This window comes from Anser anser (genome assembly GCF_964211835.1).
Source record: "Anser anser genome assembly, chromosome: 1".
NCBI classification, from domain to species: domain Eukaryota; kingdom Metazoa; phylum Chordata; class Aves; order Anseriformes; family Anatidae; genus Anser; species Anser anser.
The window spans coordinates 133,715,908-133,738,865 of NC_139720.1; the positions used below are offsets into that span (position 1 = coordinate 133,715,908).

The window sequence follows — 22,958 nt, forward strand, 5'->3', positions numbered from 1 at the left end:
TTAGGGTTAAAAGTCACATCTCTTCAGCCATTGCAACGAAAGGTCCAGTCTGGTGCTGACAACAGTTTATCTTAAATACTGATAAAATTTCCAGTGGCCATTCCTACCTCGGTTGATTGGAATTAACCCATGTTCCACATGACAGTTGGCCCTAATTAAGTAAGTAAGGTCTGATGAAGGTTCAATCCACTTAATAATCACAGAAAAGACCTACTCAGGTGCAATACAAAAGATAGTCCAGGCTTCAGAGATGTTAAAAAAAAACCTCACATAGTTTAAATGAAAGTTCTCAAAAAGAACAAACTGATAGATTGAACTTATAGAACAAACTGATAGATATATTTAGAACAACGCTTGCACATATATAAATACACCCTCCTCTGCCACTATGCATTTGTGTAATGAACCCCCTTATGTCTTCCTCCTTCCAGTTCAGCTGAGCCAGTTGCTGAAATGGGGCTGTTTCCAAGTGCAGACAGGGCTAAGGCATGTATTATGGACTAAAACACTCCATGCTGGTCTCCTGGGGCATATAAGCATTTCAAAACCATTCATAACAACGGAGCCCAATCCTATGCTGCAGGGCAAATGACTCTGCATCAAATGGCCAGCACAAAGCAGCCAGCCACAGCGCATTATATTACCTCCAGCTGCTCCTCCCCTGTGCTGCTTGCGTAGGAAGTGTGGTCCAAAATTTTCTATGCCGAATCAGACCGTGAAAAACTTGGCACATCTATATCCTGAGCTCTGTTATGCGCTCTTTAACCACAGTGAAATATTCAGTCAAAAATATGTGATTTCAGCTCAGAAAAGTACCTAGAAGCAGCTCATGTGCTTGTTTTGATTTCCTACTGGGTTACCCTCCCCCAAAACAGAGATTTATCAGAAATCCTGATAAAGCCATAATTGTAATTGTACACAAATGGCTCTCTAATGCTGACCTCTTTCTCTAGAGCTCTCCTAAATGTTAATGGCAGGGCTAGAGATCTATAGTAGGCACTGTGACAGCAGGAAGAAATCTGGCAGTCTTACAGTGTCATTTTGTGGAAAATACATTGGAGCTGCTTCTGGAATAAATTTACATGAGAGCAAAGAGGAATTAAATAGAGACGAAAGCACAGATTTGCTTGCAATGATGTGGATGAGGAAGGCAATTGCACAGAATGTTTAGCTGCATGTCTCCCTTCTGTTATTGTGCTTCTGAGTGATCAGCAGATGTCACTGGTGATGGGTGACACGAAGCCTGTCTCCTTTCTCCAGATCAGAAAAGAAATGTCGCAGCATTTCTATTCCTCAGTGGTTTGGGAGTGAGACAGCTAAATACCAGAAGTTTCACTGAAAATGGCCCTATATATTCAGCTAATAACATGTACTTTTGTGTAGCTAATGCACTGGAAGACTGATACCTCATGATTGGATCTTTCTGCACTAAAATTGTTCACAGAACATTTAAACTGACTACATGCATATATACATATGTATATATATATGTAGACACATACATACACATGTATATGTACATATAAGTTTATATATGAATGCTCAGGTTCTGGGAGGGAAGAAACAGAGAGACTGTGTGTGCATCTCAGCATGGCATCTTACTGCTGTTTACAAGCTTCTCCTTCTGCTGTCCTACGTCTTCTGAAATGTTCCAGACTGGCACAGGCATGGCGACCTCCACCTACAGACTAGAAAAAAATAACTTGTGACTTTGAGGATCAAAAAAGGACAAAATTGCTGTCTGGAAAAATAATTGTGTTTGTTTCCTGGCAAAAAGCAAAATGTTCATTGGTACAGTTGATTAAAGGAAATCTCAAAATCTCTGGGGGATGGACACCAAGGCACGCTCTCGTATCATGGAATAGAAACTCCCACCAGTCTGATTCTGAAGAAACTAAAAGCCGGTTAAACATAAAGACTATGTCAAAGAAAGAGGAAAACATAAAAGTGAAAGTACTTTCCAGAAATTGTGGAAAGCCAAATAACCAGAGGCGTCATGTCAAAAGCATGAGTGAAAAAAAAAAAACAAAAACCAAAACATCTTTGCAAACAAATAGAAGTTTTTCAAACCAACCTTCATCCAAATATATAACCACTCCGCTGCTTATATGAAACACAAGGAAACACCTAAATTATGGCTGGCATTAAACTCCTGTTTCTGAATGTTTTGTAAATTGCAGTGTGAAGGGACTCAACGTATTACCATCTCATGGAGCACTCCTTGCAAAGCACTACATATTATCTCAGTTTTAAACATTTTGCAGTGCTATAAAATCTAAAGGCCAAAATATTTTTCTTTTGGTCAGTCCGTAGTGATGTGTATATGACAACAGACTTCACAGAGACAGGTCTCAATGTACTGTTTCAGAAATACTTACAAAGATCTTGGCTTATTACTGTGTTTGTGTATTGCTGGACCTACCAACAGGTATGTAGCTGAGCTGAGACAGACCAGCATAAACATTCTGCAGAACAGGAGAGGTGCTGCTATGCAGCTGATTTTTGAATCTGTGACAAGTGCTAGTTACACACAAAACCCATAGTTTTGGGGCTTCTTAGGATTCATGACAAAAAGAAAAACACAAATAAAAACAAAAACCACCACCAAAACAAGAAAAACCCTGAAGGTGACTGGTTTGTAATTCTGAAGTGAAACAGTGAACACACACTGTTTCAGGGTTTTGTGTTGTTGTGGATCAATAGCCTCTGGGTCTGAGAAATAATGACCATACTGAATTCACGTTTACTCACATTAAGTCTTAGAAAGCACAGATAACTACTTTTCTTTTTTTTTTTTTTTTTTTTTTTTAACTAATGCCTTTGAGACTGCTGTCTGCTTTGTTTGGAAACAATTTTGTTACTAGAGAGAAGCAAGGAACTGAAGGCAAAAATCTGAAATTAACTATGCCTTAAATCAGTCCTCTAAATAGGGAAGAGTCTATTATTACTGGTAATGCTTTTATAGCCAGGGAAAATTTATGTGCATATAACACAGCTGCACTGAAGTCCTTTCAAGGAGAGGATACATTGTTGTTTGGCGCAGAAAGCTTAGAAAATGCAATGATCTAAGTCATAACAATTAAAGACCATTCCAGTCTCTTTGTCCAAATTTTAATGTTAAGGCTAGCAGGTCCAAAGATAAATATTTCTGAGCTCTTGGAGGCAAAGTTAAAGAGAAATCTTATCTGTTCACTAGAAACTGCCACTACAAGCTCGGATGTCAGGTTTTTAAGCTATTGCAGCCATTTTTCACAGGACTTTAACACCTTGCCTCAACATAGTAGCTTACTGATAAAAAAAAGAAGTTCCATTATGGCAATGTAAAAGTGACACTTTGCTAGCACATTTTTGCACCAGTATTGAGTGGGGAGGAAAAACACAATACCCTAAAATTGGAAGATGCTTCTAAAATTACACATAAGTGCTATCAAATCTACAAAAAATGATAGTGCAACAGGTCAGCTTAACAAAGCTTTTAACCAACAGGCAACCTGCTTTTCAGGTCTTGCTGCCCTTGGTTTCTGCACAACTGGAATCCAGGTTTTCTATCATGGTGGAAAGAAAACAAAATCTAATGTTATGTCATGCTATACTGTGTTTTCCGGCATTGCTTTAGTCCATTGTAAAAATCCAGACATTCAAATATGCAGAACTCGAGAACAGTAAAACAAATTAGATTGGCTGAATGTGAATACTCAGACAACCATGCACAGTATACTGAGAAGCGCAATTCTTGGACAACTCAAATAAATGTCCAGGCTATTCTAAAGTTGGGAAAATGTAAGTTCTTATTTAAAAAAAAATAATAAAAAATAGTAGTGTAAGGAGTTTCTTAAAACCAGTAAGGCTTTGAATGAAGCAAAATGAAGTTACAGGTTTATGATGTATGGTTTTACAGAAATGCCTTGTCACTGAGAACATAACCTTCACTTTAGTTAGGACTCTTGTAGCTTTTCACACAGAATCGTGGAGTCATTCAGCATGTAAGGAATCTCTGGAGTCTCTTTGGTCCCTCTCCCTCTTCAAAGCAATATCAACATTGTCTTCAGGACTTCTTTTCTTTCTTCCAGAACGTGCAAGTTTGACTTTACCTTCCCAAATTCATTCTTAGTAGTGCTAAAACTTTGTTTTTGTTATCTTTTATTCAGCATGTAATACTGATAGGATATCTATAAACAGCATCATTTATATGTGCTGTTACTCAGCTTAGCATTAGATTTATTTTTTGTGTGCTCTCTAAACCTGGACCCCTTCTTGTGTTCTGAGAGTGGAGGATATGAAAAAACTAGCAGTTTCCTGGTTGCATATTCTCACCTGGATTCATTCTTTTCTGGAAGAGAAGGGTGTCTGGGGAGTAGGCATGGATATGCTGCTTCTTGCAACACAATGAATAATTGATTTACCTTTGTGATTCATGTATCTTAAGAGAAAGCCTTAAGGGATGATGCAGGTTTTGGCCTTTCTTTAAGAACCTTTCTCCTTTTATTTCACCTTTTGCTCACTAAACCCGATGATGCTTTGAGAACCTTTCTTACTATTACTCTCCAATCATAAGGCATGACAAATAAGTAGCAGAAAGCTCTTTTCTGTGGAAAATGTGCATTAAAATTGGTGTAGCTTTATTATTCTGAGTAAGACTCTTATACCATACTCATTACTATAGTATATGAATGCTTCCCAGTAGCATTTTAAAGAACATGACTAACATCTGTCACACACTCATCTACTCCTTGGGTGGGGCAGAGAAGCACTTCTGGTAAAGTTTCTGGTGTTTTTTTAACACATATGTTATGCATTACTGTTAGTGAGGGCAAGGTCAAAGAAATGTGGCTTGCATTTGAGAGACACTGAGGGCTGTGAATGTTCTTAGTTTCTTAGGAATCCACTCCACAACTGTAGATTGGCTTCTGAGATGATTTTTGCCCTTCTTGTAGAGCACAGCTACTAAATTTATTTTTACAAATAATTGAATAATTGCTTACTTTCTGAGGTTTACTTTTTTTTTTTTTTTTTTGTAGAGGTCTGCTTAGTAATTTTCATGAGAGTCACAGAGCAGGAACTAGTGGGTTGCTTTCACCTTCACAGAGGCAGCATTTTTGTCCGGGAACAGGGGAGTAGTTCTTGCCAGTGGCCAGGAAAATGGTGGGTAATACAGACTGCCACAGGAACATGAAGCAATCAAATATACGGTGTTATGGCAAGATCTTGAGAAAACTTAACTGGCGGCACAAAACAGCAGTAGTGTGCCTCTACTACAGATAGCTCTTGTATGACAAAGAAGAAAGTATTAAATCATTATCCTGAAAATTTAGGTGATTTTTATGGTTTTCTGCAACCTGGAGAATCCTTACAAATAAAGACTACAAAGATAACTGTGATTCCAAATCATGGCATCAGGGAATATCCAGAGTTGGAAGGGATCATCCTTCCAACGATGATCCACAAGGATCATCGAGTCTGACTGCTGGCTCCACACAGGACCACCCCAAAATGAGACCATCTGTCTCAATGTCTCAATGCTCAAGAGCATTGTCCAAATGCCTCTTGAAGTCTGGCAGGTGCCGTGACCACTGCCCTGGGGAGCCTGTCCCAGTGCCCGACCACCCTCTGGGTGCAGAACCTTTCCCTAACCCCCAGCCTGACCCTCCCCTGTCCCAGCTCCGTGCCGTTCCCTCGGGTCCTGTCGCTGTCCCCAGAGAGCAGAGCTCAGCGCCTGCCCCTCCGCTCCCCTCGTGAGGGAGCTGCAGGCCGCCATGAGGCCTCCCCTCGGCCTGCTCTGCTCTGGGCTGAGCAAACCAAGGGGCCTCAGCTGCTCCTCATATGTCTTGTCCTCCAGACCCTCCACCATATTTGTTGCCCTCCTTTGGACACTCTCCAATAGTTTTATGTCCTTTTTATCCTGCGGTACCTAAAACCGCACACAGTACTCGAGGTGAGGCCACACCATCACAGAGCAGAGCAGGACAATCCCTTCCCTTGACCAGCTAGCAGTGCCGTGCCTGATGTGCCCCAGGGTACGGTTGGCCCTTTTGGCTGCCAGGGCACACCGCTGGCTCATGTTCAACCTGCCATTGACCAGAACACCCAGATCCCTTTCTTTAAGACTGCTCTCCAGCCTCTCATCCCACAGTCTGTATGTACAGCCAGGATCGCCCCATAACCAGGGGCTGAATCTTGTTCTTGTTAAATTTAATGGGTTTGGTGATTTTCCAGCCCTCTAATTTGTCAAGATTTCTCTGTAAGACCTCTCCACCCTCAGGGGAGTCACCAGCTCCTCATAATTTAGTATTATCTTTGAATTTACTGCATTCAATCCTGCATCCAGATCATCTATGAAAAACATTGAAGAGAAGTGGTCCCAAAATGGAGCCCAGTGGAACTCCACCCTTTGAGCCTGACCCATCAGCTAATTGTTCACCCATCATATTATGTATTTATCTAGCAGTATGCTGGACATTTTGTCCAGAAGAATCTTATGTGAAAAATTATTGAAATTTTTTGCTGCAATTCAAAAATATTACATCAGCTGGCTTCCCTTGGTCAACTAGGTGGGTGATCTCATCATAAAAGACAATTAAGTCTGTTTAAAATGACTAAATATTCTGGAAGGCTAAGATAGACAAAGGAGATGAAGTGTTATATGTTTCTGGTGGCATAAATGGTTGAAGGCATGTTCCAACACTTTGTTTCAGATGTAGTTGCATAGGCAGCAGTGTCTCATGCTGGGATATGTTATGTACTGCTGTAATTCAGAAGAGATGCAGAAAAAATAAACACTGAGTTACTGCAATTGTGTCCTCCTCCAGAAAGAGACAGAGTTTTCTCGCCAACCTGATATTAGTGTAGTCTGAGCATGGCACTACCACACTCCTCAGTATTAGTGAGAAATCCTGAATTATTCAACTATAGATGTCTAGATGTTATATTTTTTATCTTGAGCTAATCACTTAGGCTCTTTTTGCATACATCTCCACAAAGTGATTTATCTGACCCACAGATATAATGAGTTGCTCTCAGGAGGTTTCCCTGTTGATTATACAAAGGGAACCTAGAGTGACACTCTCCTCCTTAGATATCTGTCGTTCCTGTGTTTATGTTAGAGCAGATGAATCCCACCTATATTTGTTGACTGACTAGCAAATGAAGATCTGAAAAATCTTCAGAATGTGCTTTTATTGTTTGTTCACAAGAAATTTCTTCCCTGCTGAGGCTCATCATGTACTTTGTCCATCATGTGCTTTGTCCACTTCACCTTACTTTATACATAGAGACATGACTGTATGTGTGAAAGGTAGCTCTCTGTGTAGTTACAGATTATTGTCATCTACATTATTATCCTCTAAATAGTCCATAGAATGGGTAGTAAAGGACAACTCATCATATGGTACACCAAAATAATAGATGCCAGATGAAAGTGAGGTTTCCCCATCAGGTTTTGGTGGCATCACTCCAGAAAGACTCAAAACATTTTAGTAAATTACCTTTTGCTCCTGTCATCTTTTTTAGCAAATTTCTCATAATCTCCATAAGACCATGTAGCTCACAGTCAAATGCTGAAGATAAGCCCCAGATGAGAAACCATCTTCTGTGTTCTCTCTGCGGATAGAGGATCATCTGTGCTGCTAAAAAGGCTCCATTCTGTGTTCTGGCACGATTTCATACTGTTCCAAGTTTAGATTATGAGCATCAGTTAGACGAGGTTGCAGTGGCCTTTGTTTAGTTACGCTACGAGCTTACCCAGGAATGGTGGGGTAGGTTGGAGGGGAGAATGCTAGTGTCCAGAAATGGCTTCTCAAGGGTTGAAGTAAGTGGTTTGGCGTTATTCCAGGCTGTCTTTAACGGGTTAGGAAATGCATAGATTGACAGGAATCTTAGAGCTGGACCTTCTTACGGTGAATGTGGTATTGTGGTAATGTGGAATGTGGTAATACCATAAATTTCAGTGGAGGTGTGTAGAATGGATACTGTTTGCTAGCAAGTGTGTACTTCAGTGCAGCAAAGCTAACATGACTGTTCTCTTTGCATATGAAACAGACTTGGAAAATCTGTTATACTTCATTTTGTCTCTGTCAGTTCTTTTAAATACTGCCAACATTTCAGTGGCCAGTCTTCTTCCTGCATAGGGCATCAGAGAACCAAAAAGTACATGGTCAATAATGAGGAGCCATCTTTTTACTGGCCAAACAGTATTCAGTGGTAATGAATCATGATTGTCTTCACCCCCACCCTGCAGATGGAATAACGTTTACTTCTACTATTCCTCACATGGAATTTGTTGGAGGGCAAGAATTTTGGTCAAGAGAAGAACCTGATCCTTCTGGATGTCTGAGGTCTGGAAGATGTGAACGCTGTAATGTAGATAGTGAAGATTATGATGCTTTGGTATTTAAATCTGGGTGATGTCAGTACTACAGATAACCTTGCACAGTTTTACAGACAATGAGTTCTTTCACTTGCATTTCCTTGCAAAGCTTTTGTGACCTTCCTGACAAATTTATTGAAATCTTCAAAAGTGATACATATGAGTTATTTCACAGTAGATACTGACAATGTACTATGAGACTCTTGAGATATGACAGTGATCTATAAAACACCATGAACTTCATGAAAGTTAATCTTGCTTTCATTATTGGAAAATTATTTGCACTACTTTTGAGCGGCACAAAAAAAAAAAAAAAGAAAAAAAGGACATTAAAGCTCATATTGAAGCAGCTGTGCTGAGCATGGGAGGCCCATGATTATAAGGGGATTCAATTCCTGACATTTTCTTCTTGAACAGTCAGACTTTGTCATCGTGGTAGCAGAAATATACAGAAGTGGTGATCCCAATTAAGTCAAATTTTGTCATTTATTTTAATTTTGACATTGACTTCCAGAGGAGAACTTCCTGGTTTTGTTGTTGTTGATGTTTTTTGGCTTTTCCAACCTCTCCCCCAGGGAAATCTTTACTAAGGATTCATCTAGAGGACTGTGGAAAATGTCCAACAAAATCTGAAATCTTTATTACCCAGATCACGCTTATGATCAGTATACTGTTCAGGAGAACTCATTTCTGCTGGTGCTGTCACTTCACAGTGGAAATTTAAAAATAACTGTGAATTGATAGCATGAATGTATACATTTTTTATTTTTTCCCCTGTGAGGTCTGTTTCCTTACATTTTGAACCAAATTATTTTCTATTGATATTGTTGCCTTTATTTGTATGAGGCACTTTGCTGCACAAACCACTAGCAATTATTTCACATTTCCTTCCATCATAGATTTTGTTAGACAGTTTAACTGCTATGAGCATTCAAATGTAGTTTGCTTTAAAAGAGAACTAAAGGTTTTCAGGTCCTTAACAAAATACTATGAAGCCGGTCATGTTTGAGACTTATCAGCTGATTTTGCTGTTCTAAATATAAATGATCTTTTGTGTTCCTAGCTTTTTAGTGTGTTCAGGCAAAGGCAGTGATTTATTTGCTGATAAATCTAGGATAATCCAATGTCATAGGGTATTGACTGTCTAAAAGATTTGATAATGGAATATTGAGCTTTTCAATTGCAGATCATTTAACATTTATCCTTGACCAGAATAACTGCAGAAAACCCAGTATCTAAGTGGCCTTGCAGATTGTTTGACAACCCAAGTTTATAGCAAAACAGTACCTTCCTCATTCAAGAGGTATGAGCTTCTTCTCCAGAGCTGCTGATTTATATTTTACTACTGTATGTCTTCTAAGGATTTTCAAATACATACAATATTCTTTCATTCTTCTGAGTTAGCTGGGGTGAGTGGGAACAAGAAAGTATAAAGGTAAAACAAGACTAATGAAATGAGTTATGTTTAGTTTAGAAACTGCTGATTCTATTTCTCTGCAACAGTATGTTCTGCTGTATGGGTCCTGCTTAAATTTTGAGGCTTCCCTTGTTAGGTGACAATTTCAGTTCCATCAGTGTGTAGACTGTTGTGGGACTTTCTGGTTGATTCACAAGAAATGAGTATTCAAAGTTCTTTACCTATTGAGTTTGGAGTCAGTTTCAGTTGCTTGCAATGACTTAACACATTTTAGGGCATTTTTTTTTTCTCTGTTTCAGTTTCTTGGAAAGCAGAGAGGGGCAACCTCAAGAAATGTCCTGAAATAATCCAGAATGAATGCCTATAGAATGCAAATTACACTTTTTCTGTCAGAGATGAACCTTTCAGACCACGTTCTGAGGCAGACACCCTAGCACTGTTTCTACCCGTCTTCCCTTGAGACAGGTAAGGAAATCCATTTCCCACTCATCATATTTTTCATGAGCTTAGCAACTGCAGCATTACCTCAACTGCTGGCAAAGACTGCAGTGATCCTAAGTGATCCTGCATGAAGAACACCAAATCCAGTGGCATAGTAACACAAATAAAATGCAGAAGCATGCCTAAAAAACATCTTAGAACATTCTCTTAACTGAGGGAATAGATATTAATTTCTCGGCATACATTTTATGCTTCTTTATGTCTGTCCAACCCAAGTCAAAAGCTGGATGTCTGAAGGCTGAGAGCTCAAAATCCATGCATTTGTCTCCTCTAGCGGTATATTTCTCTTGCTTTGGATTTTACAATTTAGAATACAGAATGTAACCATTATAAAGAAAATGGAGAAAAATGCATCTTACAAAGATTTAACTGTTGCTAACATGATTCTAGCTTTTCAGAACAAAACAGAATAAAACATCTCTAAAGCACCAGCTTGAAAATATATTTAAATCACTAAAAATGCAAAGGTTGGTATTTAGGCATCCATGATATTTTAAATATTAATCAATAAAATATACAGGTAATAGTATTTAGTTCTAAGAACCATGTATCAGTCAACATCATGCTTCAGGAAAGGGATCATTGGTTCAGTCAACACCTCTTTGCAGTTTGATTTTCAACAGGAAACAGAACTGCAACCCTTAGCACAGCCCAATGGGTTGTGGGGCCAAGTTTTTGTCCTGATTCTGTGGACAGCTTGCAGGGTATTTCAGATATTTCTGTGTCTTTTCCTCACAGTTAACCTCTTTATTCGTACAATATGGGTATAATTACAAGGCTCCCCAGAAAAGCCTAGGTGTCACAAATGTAAAATTGCATTGAACATACAACAAGAAGAGGAAAAGCAAAAACAACCAAACGCATACAAGGTCTACAGCTATCTGCAGGATTCAGAAGTGTGCTTTTAAATGCTGTGTCTGGAAAGCTCAACAGCCAGCTTCTCAGAGGGTTAACACGTGCTTTGATAAATTCTTTTGAAATTTTCTTCTTATGATGCCAAAATGAAAAGTGAATTATTTGGGAAATTTGGCTCCTTGTAGCACAACTCTGAAGAAAAAAACAGTCTCATGGTAGCCATCACACTGTTTTCTGTGAGCTGCCTTGTAGATCAGTTTCTTGGCTGACCTCAAGATGGGAGGTGTTTTCTTACTGTTGTCCTGAACATAACACTCCTTGCAAGTTTTTTAACTGAAGTTATTTTGGGAAATAGCGATTTTCTGAGCTTAAATGTGCCTCAAGTTTTCCTTTATTTTATGGGTAGCAGGGCAGGTTCTGCATAAAGCCTTATCTGGATTTGTGGCCGATAGTGTTGGGGTCAGGGTCTGGATGCTTCCTGGGCGGGCCTGCTGGGCAGGCTGCTCCACCATCACACTGAGCTCTCTCAAATCCAGATTTTCCTTGCAACCACTTCTGATGTAAATGATCCATCTTCCAGCACAACCAGGAGTAGAAAGCTAGAGCCTTGCTTAGCACAGACTTTTGTGTCCATCCTCCTAGATAACATGAAGATGTGTCTGCTTTTCACAATCAAGAAACAGTGTGCAATATAAATATTGTAGAACATGTAGCACAACTTTGAGTGGAAATAGATTTTTAGAAAAGCTGAAAACTGTGAAAGGAAGAATATGAGTTTGCCTTACCTATGACATCTGTCCTTCCCTCAATATATTTTTTAAAGCTCAGGGTTGTGACCTCCTGCTTTCAGCCCATAAAAAAGCAATGGCTTTGAATGACCTCTTTGGCCTTCGTACACTTGGACAGCTTCCTGACCAAGCTGAAGAAATATACTGGAAGCAGACAAAGCTTATTTAGAGTCAGGAGGAAAGACACATCTGCTGTGTCTTCTTCTCCCACTATGCTGAGCAAGAGAGTGAGCTGTATTTTCTTCTGTGTGGAAACCCCTACCCCCTCCATCAATTGGATTCTACCATCATTTGTGGACGAGGGGACTTGAACTGTTCAAGTCAGTTAAATTACAGTGCTGTCAGCCACTGGAGAATTGGGCCCTGTGGGTGAACAGTTAAAAACAAAAAACAAGAAAACAAAAAAAAATGTTGGTTACTTACAATCAGCCAGTGCAGCTGTGGCAGAAGTCTGTTGTTTATATTTACACCTTTCAAAAAGGAGACTGTGTTTAGTGGTGTGTTGCTACAGCAGCATTTGGCTGCTTATTGCAACATGTAATTAGAGATTTTACAATTTAATGTGCCAGGCAGTGCATCCTCTCCACAGAATTTGTGAGGTGGTAATCACTTTTATTGCTGGAATTTCATTCACGGAAATAGTCAAAAAGCTCAAATAGCACTTGGAGAGAAGCTATCTAATCTCCCCCCAGGTTAGTATTCACAGCCATGAATTAATTGCGAGAATAAAAGGTAGAACTTTAACTACATTCCAGGTCCCATCTTGGTCCCTACATCTGTATGAGAAATGCAGTTTTTAAGTCATGTGCCTTTCTCCAGTTGAAATCAATGCTGAAAAGGGTCATTGGTTGGAGCATAATTAAAACTGGACTCTCAGAGGAAGATCTTTTTTCTTCATGCGGTTGTATAATTATGCATTAACTAGTTAGCTGTTGTGCTTGGGGCACTGAAAGCCCAACATAATGTGTTTCTCTTCCCTGTATTTGCATGTGAAGGTCAGGGGAAATTTTTGAAGCAGACCTCCTATTCAGAAATCCATAAATCCATGCTGCATTTTCATATATATCATACTGTACAGCTCCGTGTATACTACGAAAATTATCCAAGTAAGAGCAGCCACTCCATTCCAGTAATCTGGAAATACGCCTCAAGAGAGGAGGGAAGGTATTTTCTCTCCTACTCTATCTTGCCTCCGTAACGGCCATCTAAAAGTATAATAAAATAAATGGCTGACATCTCTGTATTTTTTTAGCTTGACAGTCAATAAATTTACCAGTGGTTGGCAGCTCAAAATATTGTAACACGAATGGTATTTTGGATTGTGCTGAGATTCAGCAATGTTCTAGATGGAGCGTGCAGCCCTGTTGGACCCGCTCCCACATGCTCTACAGCATGTCATCGTTGCTGGTCCTCCCTGCCATGCCCACAGGGCTCTGATGACGTTATTGCTGGGCTTCACACAAACTAAAGCTCATAAAGCTGAAATTTTGCTTCATACTGTGGCGGTACGCACAGTCAATGAGTTTCACAGATGCGGCGGGCCCTCTTGGTGCAGCCAGGGAGCTTAAGGAATCAGATTTTTTTCCAAGATAGAAAGTAACAAAGTGTTACATGAAACTTTTTTTTTTCTTTTTTAACTTTTTTTCAGGGTGGAATTTTAGAGCCTAGACAGAGGGCTGGAAGAGGTTTATTTTAGGATGCTATCCCAAGCCATGTGGACTGGAAGGAACTGGGCAATGATGGGAGGTGGGAAACAGGCTGCACTAATATGATATAAACCAAAAAGACAAAGGCTCACTGTTGTTTTTAAAAGTTCAACCCTGATGTTGTAACATTTTTTATTAAAGTAATATTGTAATTCGTGATACTAATAAAAATCAAGAGGAAAGGAGAAAAAGAAATCTGAGAGAGAGAATGACTGGTTGTTTCAAGGCAGTATGGTCAGCTCAGATCTTCCAAATAAGCAGCTGTGTAGAGTTTAATGCAGCTCCTTGTTGCATGAATGTATAGATGGTGTATATAATTATTAATAGATTTTAAAAGGGGCCAAATGGAAGAGCCAGATGTGGTACAGTTTCTGCATTTGCCATTTTTCTTTGGGAAAAAGGCATGGGGAGGCTGAACTGTCTAAGTGGTACTGCAAGAAGACAGCTACTGCTAAGTTGACATCCTCCTCTTCCTGACCAGTGCACCATTTTAGTGCCTCTCACACTGCATCTCATTCCTATGGGACTTTCGGTAGGAATGAGGCAGGAGTGCTGTTACGTATGCCCTTTATGAAATAGCTCTGCAAATATAGCAGAAGAAGTATAATCATGTGCATAGACCACAGTGCAAGTGATCAGCTCAGCAATCAAGAGCACTCAGTTGCAGATGATCAGCATTTGGGCAAAATATTTTATTAGAATAAACCCTTCTGCTTCTGAAAATGCTCCTTTAAATTGCCTGAAACTCTTTAGGTACCCTGCTGAATCGATTTGGCCTAAAACAATGAAAAAGAAAACAAAGCAAATCGAAGTTTCAATACAGAAAAGAAGCAATTTTAAAACTAAGTTTTATTGAAAACTAAAATAAACAATAATTAGTAATGTCATTCCAGTTGTTGAGTTGATCCTAAAGAAACTATGATTTCTGCTTCACCAAACTAATTCCATCTTGAATGACTGATATTTCACTGTTTCTGCCTAAAGTCTACTTATTTTCTCTCTGTGAATTCCACTCTAGAGGAAAAGAAGGGAACTGAGGGATACTAAATGCCTTTATTCAGCTCTTCTGAAGCACGCTACCCTCACGCACAGAACAGCTGGAAGTCAGGGGAGCCAAGGGAAGCGATCACACTTCCTTTCCCAGAAGCAAAGCTACTGCAGTCCCTTGGTGAGGACAAGAAACAAATCTCTGCAGAAGTCTTGTTATAAAGCAGGTACTATACTGTAAAGATCAAGTTACATATTTTGGTTTTCCTCTGTGTGGATAAACTTTTTCCCTCCTGGTAGGGTATGGTTTTACTGTACAGCTGCATTTATTTACATGCCTTCCTGGAACTGCAAAAAATTCTTTGCCCAGATTTATAGGTTGGTATGTATGCAGTGGTTTGGCTTCTACTGAAGTTTTCTTCACAGAACAAACCCGGTTCCTATTGGTACATGAGGTGTGTGTGGCAGCAGTGCTACTACCTGTGTTTTGTAGCCTAACCAGTACTTCAGCATTTCTTCTCTCTTCCTCTCCCCTCCTACCAGCTGGGAACTGCAGATAGGCACAGGACTTGTACAGAAACAGGTGGTGAATCACCGCATTGTTTTCTCAGACCCAGGTAATTAGCAGTGCTGGTTTTGAAGCAGGAGGACTAGCAACACAGTCTTCCAGATAGACTTCATTTTTACAGAGGTAAGGCAAACCATCAGCTGCATAAGAGGTGGTGTTGAGAATTTACCTGTGGGGAGAGAGAGAGGAAGCAAAGATGACAAGGAAAGAAGACAGATCAAATTCCTGATTTTACAGAAATATTTGCTATAACAAGTTTTGGAGCAGCTTTTGGTTATTAAGTGGACACGGTCAAAATGCACATAGCTTTGTGTGTGTAGTTGCAGTTTCTTTATATCTATGGTAAAGGCAACTCTGGAAAGAAGCAGTATTCACCCATGAAATGGAGAGGGTTTGTGCATATGCGAATGCATTTTCTCTGTTCTGAATGTTAAATGTTCAGTTTCAGAGAAAAGTTCCTACTTCTGTGGCTTTCACTGTCAACAGTAGATGGGAAAACCCTCACCCAAACTTTTGGCCCTGCTTAGGTGAAATTTCCTCCTACTTCATCTCCTAGATGCAAGATACCCCTTGCAGCTTTTTTTTTTTTTGAACCAAAGGGAGCTCTCACCCTCTCTCTTTCTTCCCCTCTCTTATCAGCCTAGAAGCTGACAAGAGCTGGATAAAACTGTAGGTTATTTCAAATAATAATTGCTTATTTTCAAGATATTGGTAATAAGGCAGATATACACAGCAATCCTGCAAACTGTCACACATTTTTAACTTTAAACACATTAGTAGTCTGAGCCATTTAATGGAGAGCCATTTCTGGCTTCATCCTCATTTGAGAGCATCCTAATTAGGTAGTCAATAGTGACTGAGAAACAGTGGCCTGAATTTACTGAGGGTATAATTCTGAGTTTGGCTATGGCTTGAGATCTATCTGAGCAAGACGAGCCTGAGAAATTCTGAGCTTTCTGTTCTCAAGGTTTTCCCTTAGCAACTTACAAATGTCACCGTTTATGACACTGGCAGCATTTAGAAGCTGTAAAGCTATTGCTCTAGAAATCATTTTTATAATGTACAGCCATTCAGTTTCAGACAGTGTAAATCAAAAAGAAAAACAGTTGAGTAAATTCTAGCTCTATCTTGAATAAATAGATGGCCTTTTTTTGTTTTGTTTTGTTTTGCCAAATTCCGGGAGCTAAATTTCAGTCCAAGCAATTTTAGTTTCAGCTAACTCTCTCTGCCTGCAATTAGTGTGAACAGTTTACAAAAGGGGTTGAAATTATCTCAGAACCATTTCCTTCAATTCAGATTTAGCCATTTGTCTAGTGGATAAAAGGGCTCTGTTTCTGATGGGCTGACCTCCGTTTATCATGTGAATTTCTTGATCTTCTTGCAAATGTCAAACTGTATAAGAATGCTTTAAGAGAAACAAATGATGCAGCCAGTTAAACTAACTCAGGAAAATAAAATATCTGCCAGAATTGTTTCTCCCAGAATATGGGAGTGGCTGGAATACTCTGGAGCAACACCACAGAGGAGCATTTAAAGCCAGCAAGAAGAACAAATTTTTAAAGAAGCAGTTGCCAGAGTAGAAGGGGAACCCTGTGGTTTGATCAAGTCGCTCAGTGAAAATAAAAACAAAATACTTAATCTGTCTTTAAAATATATGAAGTGAATCAGACTCTGTAAGTAACCTTGCTGAGCAGAGCTGTTAAATTACTGAGCATTCACTTAATGCTCCATCTCATTTTGTTTAATAGACTCGTCCAAGGAAGCAAGCGGGTAAGCAGGAGGGTGGGCCATGTGCACGAGCAGTTCTTGTAGTGCTCTGGTGAGCTGTCTCAGAACTGCCTGTGCAGAATTTCAGGCTTTAAACTATCACTGTTTAACCCTTACTTTGCAGTGATACCCCAAATTATAAGCCTTATCTTGCTTAATTGGTTCCAGGTGCTAGATTCTCCACAAATAATTCATAAGTGATTGTCCTTGCTCCAAAATAAGACTGTAAGAATGATGAACATTTTATAATAAGTAATGAAAAGCTTTGAAACCCCTACTGTATCTAGTAAAATTAGCTGATTCAAAATCTAGATTTTTATTTTCAAGCCACCTGCCTGGACAGTATTCCAACCTTTCCTTTCCTTTCCTTTCCTTTCCTTTCCTTTCCTTTCCTTTCCTTTCCTTTCCTTTCCTTTCCTTTCCTTTCCTTTCCTTTCCTTTCCTTTCCTTTCCTTTCCTTTCCTTTCCTTTCCTTTCCTTTCCTTTCCTTTCCTTTCCTTTCCTTTCCTTTCCTTTCCTTTCCTTTCCTTTCCTTTCCTTTCCTTTCCTTTCCTTTCCTTTCCTTTCCTTTCCTTTCCTTTCCTTTCCTTTCCTTTCCTTTCCTTTCCTTTCCTTTCCTTTCCTTTCCTTTCCTTTCCTTTCCTTTCCTTTCCTTTCCTTTCCTTTCCTTTCCTTTCCTTTCCTTTCCTTTCCTTTCCTTTCCTTTCCTTTCCTTTCCTTTCCTTTCCTTTCCTTTCCTTTCCTTTCCTTTCCTTTCCTTTCCTTCCCTTCCCTTCCCTTCCCTTCCCTTCCCTTCCCTTCCCTTCCCTTCCCTTCCCTTCCCTTCCCTTCCCTTCCCTTCCCTTCCCTTCCCTTCCCTTCCCTTCCCTTCCCTTCCCTTCCCTTCCCTTCCCTTCCCTTCCCTTCCCTTCCCTTCCCTTCCCTTCCCTTCCCTTCCCTTCCCTTCCCTTCCCTTCCCTTCCCTTCCCTTCCCTTCCCTTCCCTTCCCTTCCCTTCCCTTCCCTTCCCTTCCTTCCTTTCTCTCTCTCGTTCTCTCTCTCGTTCTTTCTCTTTCTCGTTCTTTCTCTCATTCTTTCTCTCTTGTTCTTTCTTTCTTTTCTTTCTTTTATTTCTCTCTCTCTCTTTCTCTCTTTCTCTCCTTCTTTCTCTCTTTCTGTGTTGTTTTTTTTTTTTTTTGCCATTCTCTCTTCCGTCATTATTGACTTTATGTCTTTATAGTGTAGGAGTGTCTCCTTACCCATTTTGCTGAGCATGAAGGTTGATTTTAGCTTCAGTAAGTGAAGATAGGCATTGCAGATTGATTGTAAGAAGTAGTCTGTTTTGTAGGACAAAAGAAATCCAAAGAACAGTATAATTTGTAATGGAACAGAATTGTGCTCTCTTTGAATTGTATGTATTGCATTTCACGTTCCCTTTATGGCCTTTCTCAAAGCATTAATAGAGGTTTCCTTTGGACTGAAGGGGTGTTTAACCTCTGCATTAGGAGTAAATTACTGAACTCCTGTGTAATCTTTCCCATTCACTGTCTTGAATGGCCAAATGAGTATAATGCTGAACTAGGAATGCCTTAGTGAGAGTGCATTTAAGAAAGTCCTCTTTCAAGCAGTGGTACAGCAGGAAAACAAAACAAAACAAAACAAAAAACCAGTCCCCCCTCCCCCCAAAACAAAACAAAAAACTAGAAGATCCTTAGATCCTTTGGCAGTTTAAGTTTGAAAATAAAGGAAATGAATATTAATCCTGATTATTAATCTTTAATTGTCCACAATGCAGGTGTCTGCATCTGAGCTAATCATCCAAATCTCTGATAGTCAGAGGAAATCTGGTTAATATGGTCAACTGCATTTAGGATCTGATTAATCAGATCATATGTAGGTGGCTAATACAGGAACGTGATAAAAACCCTCCAATCTATGGAGGTTGATCCTACTTGTTATATCTCATATCCTTAAAGTGTATGTTACAAACACCCATATTTAGTCATGCAAAATCACCTTTTTTGTGAGTTCTTGCTGAAGAGTTTCTGGAAAATTTGAAGCTACACCATCTTAGCGAATGTTTCTGCATGTCTTCCTTTCAGGCAGCTTTATAAGCAGTAAATGTGCGTATATAAATCCAAATATCTACCCACACAAAAACGCTCCTTTCCAGGAAACTGTTGCATTGGCTTCTGGTTATCACAAACATTAAATGCCTGCCTGTGTGTTTCTCTCAGTTCTAGGCAAAGCACTGAGCAAAAGTGATTAACAGCAAGTAATCATAATCCATCTAAGACTATTTCTTTATCTGCCTTGCTGAGAGTTAATCCTCCAAACATGAGATCTCCACTTTGGTTTGGGTATCTCTGAGACACCATGGGAAAGGGATGTAGGAGAGCTTTGGTCGTTCTTCAAGAGCAGTGAAAGTCTTATGTGTGTTGCTACTGACATCCTGAAATCAGAATATTGGAACAAATTTATTTCGCTGCTCTGGTGAATATCCTGATCTGCTTGTAATGTTGCAGGGGTCTCAGCCTGCTGTTCAAAATCCACCAGGACACTTCGTTGACGGGTGCAGGAGTCTGTTTTAACTAGGTGGGAACATGCCCTTCCCTTTAGAAGGTGCAGAGTCCACCAGAGCTTTGCGCTGAAGCCGGAGGGTGCCTGACCTCTCCCTTGTACTGCCCTGGCACTACAGGAGGATGCTGCAGCTTCCTAGCTGGCTAGACGTGTATGCAAAAAAAGCACATAAATGCATACAATCTGTATATTTCTTTTTTCTTTCAACTACTTAAACATTTTACAGTTTAACCTCTATCACAACAGGTTGATGTAGTATGTACAGAATTCAGATGAAAAAGAAATCCAAAATTAAGAATTTTAAATGGAAAATCATTTTAGTGCAGTTCATCTGATGATAACAGATATGGAGATTAAGTCTTTCATGTGATTCTGTCTAGGACAAGAGGCTGCCTGCAGTTGGTATATCTCCTTTTTTCTCCAAAATACAATGGAAGAGGTATGTTCCAACCACAGGTTACAATAGTGAAGTTATTCTTACAATGTGGATTTTAATTTGAGCAGTGTGGCTTCGGCCCTAGGGTGCCTGTCAGCTTCTGTTCCAGCCTCACTCCCTAGTTACCTTGTAACTTTAGCCCAAGTTAGGCAAATTGTTTTAGGCAACCTAAAATGAGAACATACGCTTTTTTTTTTTCTTTTTTTTTTTGTGGACTAAACGTCCCTAGTGTGAACCAACTAAAACTTACTGAATAACACTAAGATATTCACAGTTTTTAGCCTCTAAATCTAGCTGTAAGAGACTTTCAGAGCATTCAGAGACTTTTTTTTTCTTTTTTTTCCTTCTTTTTTTTTTCTTTGATGGGAATACGACAAAGGAAAATGGAAACTCCCAGTAACAACTTCAAAAATGAGCTAGTAAGGAAATCCATTAACTGTTCTTCTTATCTCACTCCTTTGGAATCAGATATGTCCCTGGGAATTACTGTGCTGTGCATATAGCAGCGGTTCAATCACAGGAACTAGAGGACTGTAACGGGTAATATAGGTAATACTATACCAGAGTGAGAAAGGCAAAAATTGGGATGAAGTTTTAAATCAGCGTAATAATATCTATTGTTATTACTGTCACTTAGCTCTCATCTTGAGTCAGAAACCGTACAAATCAGAATTTTTATGCAGTTACAGCCAGCCTATGGTGGTATTGCTAAATGGAGTAATCCCCCTGCCCCTGCTTTCATCTGTGTGTCCTCGTGCCCTTCCTTGTCTGGAGGTGAAAAATTACCTGATTGCATGAAGGTGCACAGGGAGGATCTGATCTGGCTGAAAGGTTTTTGGTGGGGGAATGTGTTTAGGTCTTGATTCTCTGCTGGATCTGAGCTGCTGTAGGTCATTGCACAACTGTGTGAATGGTGGTGCTGACAATAAGCAGGGGCTCAACCCTATAGCTTGGGTTTAGGAGGAGAGAGAAACCTTTCACCTTTGGTAGGACTTTGGATTGGTTTAAGCCATCTACAAAAACGTACTTGTTAAATATGATTTGAGGGTAGAAGAGGGAAAACACCCATCATTTATGGTAAATGCTTTTGGCACGTATCTTTCAGGGTGATGGTTTAGAAGTCACGGTGAAGAAGTGACTATTTCATCCTCTATTAACTGGAGATTCCCTGTTGCTGGATTTGATGTCACTGCTGATCCAGAGATCGTTTCTGCCTGCATAGAATAGCAATGAATGACGCCTGATGTTAAGGCTGTAGTCCTTCAGGTAGTTATTCTCTTATATTGACATCCTGTGAACCTAAAATCTATTAAATAACTACATTTCTTCTCTAGCACAAATCAGACTCACAATGTACAGATATATAAACCTACAATTTTAAGTATGTGCCAGTGGGATAGGAGAGAAAGTGATTGAAAGTACGGAAGCAGATATTATTTCCATTTTTCCCCATTTCTTTTGTGGCTGGAGAAAGGAAAGAATTTCTGAAAACATTTTCCAGTTCCATTAAAAGCCCCAATCCACTATCCCACTTGTTATTTACCTATAAAAACACACTGTAGTGTCCGGGTTCTGTGCTACTTACTTTTAGCCTGCTTAAGAAACTAGTCAGTAGACAGTTTATCTGACTGTGACTGTGGGTCCCACTTAGTGCGATTAGACATAAGGCCAAAGACCCTCCAGGGAACCTCTGGATTATCAAAGGATAGGTGGCTGGAAAGAGTAGGGAACTCTTTTCATTCACTTGAGAGAAAAGCTGCAGCATGAGCTGCTATAAGGAGTCAGAGAATCTGAAGTCTGCTGGGAGAGTGCTTTCTGAATGCCACCGCTTTGGGAAAAATTGAAGCGTGTCCTCCTCACCTACCCGACACAAATCCGTGGGAAGTCAGCTTTCATTGGTTTCTCATAACTGCATCTCAATGTGATATCTTTTCTAGTTCTTAGGTGGCTTCTTTTGATGGGCGGAATAAATGTTCCCACAACTGTTACCAATCTTGCTGTGAGAAGCTGTACAGAGCATGAATTTTCATTCGACGTAGGTGCTTCAAATGTCCTTGGGGTCTGGAAAGGACTTAAGTAGCATTTGGATGCAGGGCTAGGCTTACCTCTGAACAAACATTTTTTTTTTTTTTTTTTTTTCCCTAGCAATTTTCTGAGCTCTCAGTTGGGTTGCAAGCACCTGCCCGGGTACCACCCAGAGCCACCGGCCCGCTTGTGCCTGGGCGGGGGGCGAGGCTGGGGCTGCAGTGGCCGCTGGCGGAGGACCCCTTGGCATCGCGGAGCCTCTGCCGGAGCTGCCGCCGGGGCTGCGCGCAGCTTCTGCACAGGCACCTCCTGCCGGAGGGGAGGTGACCTCGGAAGGGAAGCGCCTCAGCTCGCTAGGTTTTCAATTTCCATTTGCCAGCGTTCAATTTTCCATCTGATTTTCAAATGATACGCAATAAAAAAAACTTGGTAGAAATCTACCAGTTTGTTCTATGGTATGACCTTGCACTTGTTTCCACGTGCATCGGCCTGCCTCAAAAAGTCTTAGCAGATTATACAACCGTGAATTAATTATATTTAGTAGATCTAAACAACGCTACAAACTCACTTATTGGACAATATTGCCATTTAATCCCTGCCAGAATTGACCTTCCAAAGTTCAGTGAGGTATTCTTTTCGTTATAAGTAGCTGCACATACAGAGACCAGGAATTTTTCCCTGGAGGAGGTAGGAGACATTTCTGCTGGTGTTGGTGTGTCAAAAAATATAGAACCCCCTGTCTTTCCTGGGGAATTATTCTGTGCCTTGTGGTGCAGTGAGCCCAGGTACAGGAGAGGTGGCTGTTTTTCTTGCTATTTTCAACTCTTCTCTCTTGTGGCTGGAACTGCAGCCTGAAGGCAGTTCCTTTGCTCAGGAGTGCTAATCCCTTACTGGCAATTCCAACCCATTAAAGAAGAAATATCCTAATTTACAGGAGGGAAAACCTGTTGCCATCAGAATAATTAATTGCTGAATGGAAAAATATGGA

General features: G+C 40.1%; 1 long non-coding RNA gene across 2 annotated transcripts in view; it reads left to right on the top strand.

Moving 5' to 3' along the window:
- The window catches only part of LOC310894903, a 61,089-nt gene that overhangs the window by 33,352 nt on the left and 4,779 nt on the right, over window positions 1-22,958 (top strand). For both annotated transcript variants that reach the window (XR_014580272.1, XR_014580273.1), the window contains exon 2: window positions 10,079-10,244. This is a non-coding gene — a long non-coding RNA (uncharacterized lncRNA). The remainder of the gene's footprint in view (window positions 1-10,078; window positions 10,245-22,958) is intronic.